The sequence below is a fragment of the Aplysia californica genome, unplaced genomic scaffold (assembly GCF_000002075.1).
Source record: "Aplysia californica isolate F4 #8 unplaced genomic scaffold, AplCal3.0 scaffold01134, whole genome shotgun sequence".
In the NCBI taxonomy this organism is placed as follows: Eukaryota; Metazoa; Mollusca; class Gastropoda; order Aplysiida; family Aplysiidae; genus Aplysia; species Aplysia californica.
This window is the reverse complement of record NW_004798404.1, coordinates 154,561-160,920: the sequence shown is the minus strand read 5'-3', so window position 1 is coordinate 160,920 and position 6,360 is coordinate 154,561. Positions and strand designations below refer to the sequence as shown.

The window sequence follows — 6,360 nt, the reverse complement described above, 5'->3', positions numbered from 1 at the left end:
ATGATGATGATGATGATGATGATGATGATGATGATGATGATGATGATGATGATTTTCTCAAACTGACCGACACGGCGATGGGTACCCCGGTGGCCCCTTCCTATGCCAACATTTTTATGTCTGAATTTTGGCGCAAATAAAAATATGTCTCCCACCTTCGCAACCAACCATTTCTACCAATGCGTTATATGGACGACATTAGCGCCCTGCACAATGGTTGCTCTGAAACAACTCATAAATTCCTCACTGATCTGAACAAGGCACACCACAGCATCAAAATTTCCTTTATCCACCCCAGGAAAATCCACTTCTTTCCTGGACTTGTCCCTCCTCATCATAATTATAACCAATTGTGAGGAAGCGTGATGGAATCAGGCTCTCGTCAAAATAATCAAAGTGAGGAAACTTGTACTTTTCCGCAGGTTTCTGAATTTTTATCAAATTTTTGTTTTTTGGTTCAACACCTTTCATGCCCATTAAAGAACTCATTTCTGGGTGGATTTTTCTGAAAAACGTTGATTAAAGGCACAAAAATTGTTAATTTTCAGTTACCATGGACTCTTAAGCTAAGGAAATAACTAATCTTCGGTGGCCATTTTCTCACTAATTTTACCTCTGAAACCAGGTGACCCCCGCCTCCTTCATTCGCAAATATCTCGACTTATATTCAAGATAAATGGATATTTTTTTTCATCCAAATAAAGACTAGTGAACAAGCTTTAAGATGATACCAATAACTCTACATGCACAAACATTGACCAGAGCCTGATTCCACCACGATGCCTCACAAATTGAAACAAACCTGTATAAAAAACCTACTGACTCCAACCGTTATCTCCCACCTTCTTCAAACCATCCCAAACATAGATTTCGTTCTGTGGTCTATAGTGGTGCCCCTAGACTCCGCCGCATTAAAATTTGCACCCGTGAAAATTCTTTTAAACAACGGATAGAGGAATTCACAGCCAACCTTCTGCACAGTGGATACCACAAAAATGTCGTTACTCCCATAAGTGAGAAAGTCAGCAAATTGAACCACACCAACTTTCTGACGTACAAAACCCTTAAGCCCAAACAAAAAAGACCCTTTTTCGTCACAACTCATCATAAAAAAATTACCCAATGTACACAAAATCCACGGCCAACATAAAAACATTTTGAAAAAATCAGACAAAATGAAAGCCTGCTTCCCCGATCCCCCTCTGGTCGCACTACGACAGCCACCTAATCTGGGCAACCTCTTTATTCGCACTAGAGCAGTAACACCCACATTCTCACCTCCGACAAGCCCATGTACCTCACCCCAAAATTATCCTTGTCAAAAACGTAGATGCAAAACATGTGCTTACATGAAAGTGACCAACTTTGTAGAAGGCCCCCACTTTAAAAGAAAACTTTCCCACAGCATCACCTGTGAAACCAAAAACGTGATTTACCTCATCTCTTGTAAAGTCTGTCCAGCTCAATATGTAGGTCAAACTACCACCGCACTAAGAGCTAGGTTCAATAACCATAGATACTCAGTTCAGAAAAACTCATGCACACAAGTCGGCCATTATTTCAACTGTCCTGGTCACAATGGAGCCTCCGACCTGCAGCTTCAGGGCATTGAAATAGTTCATAATCCCACAAAAGAGAATCTAAACCATAGAGAATCAATGTGGATTTGGAACTTGGGTTCTCACCAAATCCTCAGTGGTCTTAACATCGACGAACCACATTTCAGGGACCTAAACTTTACCACGTAGGGTACCTATCACACTTTTTTGAAAAACTATGTTAAGATACAACTATTTCTACCCTAGTTACTGTGGTATTTATGATTATTTGTTCATCTATGTCCAATGTGAACAGATGCGGTGAAGTTTGGTCTTTGTAGTGTGGTGGAAGAAATACGGATGAGTCAACTTGTACGTTTCTACCTTGCCTTTGCGCTCGTTTTGAGGGAACATATAAAGTTCCTACCTGTGAGGAATTTAAAGTTTTACAAATTCCTTTCCTTATGTAGATAGGCTAATACATGCCACTACTACTAAAACATCTGCTACTGCTACTACTACTACTACTACTACTACTACTACTACTACTACTACTACTACTACTACCACTAGTAGTAGTACTACTACTACTACTACTACTACTTCTACTACTACTACTACTACTACTACTTTTATACTATTACCATTAGTAGTAGTAGTAGTACTACTACTACTACTACTACTACCACTACTACTACTACTACTACTACTACTACTACTATTATTATTATTACTACTACTACTACTACTACTACTACTACTACTACTACTACTACTACTACTACTGCTGCTGCTGCTGCTGCTGCGCTACTACTACTAGCACTATTAATTGCCTTTACATGAATATTAATGGTTATACATAATATATGATTTGACGTACATACTATTTTATATTCATACAACTTCTTGCCATAGCCTTCAATGTCCTCTGGTCTTCCCGATTGTTTTTTATCGCACCTTTTGACATTATGACGTGTATGCGCGCACTTTTGTTGCTATAGCTTGTAGTCATTAGATTTTCCATTACATTTTTTGTACATGTTCCTGAAGAAGCCCTTTACCGGGCAAATCGTCGAACTTATTAAATTTGAAAATTCTACTAAGTGTCAAACTCTTTTTTTATTCCCTGCTATCTACAATGATGATGATGATGATGATGATGATGATGATGATGATGATGATGATGATGATGATGATGATGATGATGATGATGATGATGATGATGATAATTATGATGATGATTATGATGATGATGGTGGTGTTGATTTGTATATCATTATTATCATGACAATGAATAGTAGTGGTAGTAGTAGTAGTAGTAGTAGTAGTAGTAGTAGTAGTAGTAGTAGTAGTAGTAGTAGTAGTAGTAGTAGTAGTAGTATCATTATTATTATTATTATTATCATTATTATTATTATTATTATTATTATTATTTATTATTATTATTATTATTGTTATCGTGATGATGATGATGATGATGATGATGAAGATGATGATGGTGATGATGATTACGTTTCTTCTTCTTCTTCTTCTTCTTCTTCTTCTTCTTCTTCTTCTTCTTCTTCTTCTTCTTCTTCTTCTTCTTCTTCGCGTCTGTGGTGTAGCGGTTAGTCAGTTTGTTGACGCATACAGGACACCAGACTTCGATTCAACAGGGGGAGACTTTTAATGAGGTGTCTCGGTCTTTCTGCTAGGACGTTGTGTCCCTCTCAGCTGGAGTTGGCCCTGATAGGCAGGGTCGGAAGCCCGCCTCCTAAATGATCTGAATTATGTGGACAGGGGCGTAAAGTCACCTATATTTAAAAAAAACAATTTTGTTTTCCGATATAAAATCGTTTTTTTTTCTCCAGATATCTGAAGCAAAGATCAAAAGCATGAGAAAAAAAATGATTCAGAAAAAAGCAAAAAAAGCACATAATTTTGACTTTTATTTCAAATGAACAAAGCACTTTATTGCTAGAAGAAATAATATCACAACACATGGATGAATGCAATTTTTCCTAATGAATAAGCAAGAGCTACGGAAGAAGTTGGCCTTGTAATAAAAATGTCCTAACCAAAAATGCTGTAATTATCACCAGAATTACTCCCATCACTCTTTATGGAGACCCTCGTGTAGAAATTAGTAAATTCATGTACCTTGGAGCATTATCAACTAAATTGCAGACTGCCTTGACGACGTCCACCAAAGACTTTGAAAAGCATGGATTTCTTTTATTGATTCTAAAACCATCTGGAAGTCAAAGATCGTTTCCGGGAAATCGAAATTAGAATTAATATTATAATAGCAATGTTTTGGCCAGGCGCGGTTCGTCCATTGAGCACGGTCGTGCAGTGCCGCCCAAACTTTTAATGTTCTATTACGTAAAACACCTACAATAACAAAATAAAAGATGCCAGAAACAAACACTAGCCAAATATTATATCAAAATACATTTCTCACTGGCGCCGTAACTGTCATTTCTGTGTCTATAGCGCCGTAAAACATCTATTATGCCATGCCAAAGTTCATGCGCTGTATCTATGCATAGCAGGATATTCAACAGTGGAAACCTGACCTATAAATCGCTCTTTGGGACAACCCAAGCGATGACGACACTCGTAGCGAGTTTGGCGGTACATTAATATTAATAAGACGGCATATCTCAAATGTGCTCCTGCCGAATAGTGCCGAAACATAGCCCACAGTAGGCAATCTAAAAATAAACGCGATAGACTGTGCGCTATTCTATGCCAAAATTATGTCAGCCCCGGAGCAATCCAGCGTAGTGCTCAAGTGAATTGTGATTGGTTCATTGTCTTGCCGCTATTTTAAGTGACTCTGTGACCGTGAACCTGAGGGAGGTGAACGTGACACACTTAAGTCATCGTCCTATGAGTTGTGCTTTTGAACGGTTTTGTAGTGGAGTGGTGAAAGGTATTACTTGAGTGTTCAGTTCTAAAGCAGGATGAATGAAACTGGCGTTTAGTTAACAAACAGATTTAGTTCTAGAAGTCAAAGCCACAAGTAAAAAGAATGAAAATAGAATCACAAGGGTTTCCCTCACCAAACCAAAGATCCTAAAATTATACACCATCTCATTTACTATGCCCTTGACTATCTTCAACCTAAGATAGCTTAATTGTGCACGCCCGCTTTTTAGACCCACGAGCAGCCCCTCGTTTTGGCCTATCCAACGTATGGTTAAAAAATATCGAAAATAAATAAAGCAATCAAGCTTAGATCAAAAGCTTCCAATCCAAACGTTTATGAAGAATTTCACTAATAAAATGGAATTAATTTATTACAAATAATGAAGTGTTGGAAATAGCTGGAATCGAAGATACCAACATGGTCATAAAAAGTAGAAGATGGAGATATTTAGGACGTGTTCTAAGAATGCCGAAGACAAGACTGTCCTATCAGGCATGGTATTGGAGACCTACTGGAAAAGCAACAAGAGGTAAACCAACTGGAAGCAACAGAGGCGTAATTAGGGATAAGGCAATCACTCAGGGAATGGATGTTCCGAGATTGAAGAAGATGGCCTGGGACAAGCAACTAGGTGTCGACTTCTTTCTGCCTTATGTACCTGACGGTATAAGGTGAGAGTAAGAAGAAATATAATGATAAGGGGATCTCAAATAATTCACTATAAAATGCACTAATGTGGGTCGACTTATTGACAAACCATTTAGCGCACCCGACTACGAGTTTCTAAAAGTCAACCATACTCTACATTTAAAAAATAAAAAACAGCTACGGTAATGAACCCATGGGGACATAACCAGACGCCACAAAGAGTTGTATTTTGAGTCTGATAAACGAAACCGTTTACCCATTTTGAGGGTCGATATTGGCACTTATTGGACTGTGACATGTATATCTTTATAATTACGTGCCGAATGTTTACTTTTAGTTAAAATAATCGTTGTAATAGACTTTCATTGCTGTCATTCAGTATATCTGTGGCTTTGGATATTTTAAATTCTGTGCCGAATGTTTTCTCAAATGGTTAAAAATAATCGTTGCAATAGACTTTCAGCTCTGACGCTCAGCTTTTTTAAAAACAATTTCAAATGCGCTAAAGGGGGAAAATTGCCAATCTCATTCAATCTAATTATATAACATAGATGCTATTACAACAATTAATGAATTCTTGTGATACAACGTTAGTAGTACAATCGTCATCTGTACTTAAATAGCTGTTACAATGTTTAAGAACTTTCCATGAACACAAGGCAAGAACGATGTTTAACTATTGTGCTTTTTGTCCTTGATTAAGCCTTTGTACTTATAGTTTAGAGTTTATAAATCAAGATTTTTGTCTTTGATTAAGCCTTTGTACTTATAGTTTAGAGTTTATAAATCAAGATTTTTGTCTTTGATTAAGCCTTTGTACTTATAGTTTAGAGTTTATAAATCAAGATTTTTGTCTTTGGTTAAGCCTTTGTACTGAGCTTATAAATCAAGATTTTTGTCTGAAACAGGAGAGGGGCTTAGCGCTATAGTAACTTTGTTGTCGATGTCCCACACATCTCTCCCACCCAGAATGCCGATTTCAAATTTATTATTGTGGGTGACGAATTCAACTTATTCCCGCAATGAGAGCGTTAATTTGGCAAGAACGACCTCATCACTTGAGTTACATTATGTAAAAATCGTTAGCGACGAGCAGTGGTACATTGTCCAAGTGGTCAACTTGGTGGTCATCTCTGGTCTCCTCAGTCTGTTCGGCGTGGCCTCCAACATCATCAATATTGTGGTGTTTGCCAAGCAAGGCTTTCAGGACAGCATGAACATCAGCCTCATGGGTGAGATGGCAATTATCACACCGACAAT

General features: G+C 37.7%; 1 pseudogene; it reads left to right on the top strand.

The window, feature by feature from the left end:
• The first annotated feature begins 5,927 nt into the window (after positions 1-5,927).
• Positions 5,928-6,360, top strand: part of LOC101855157 — a 4,756-nt pseudogene continuing 4,323 nt past the window's right edge.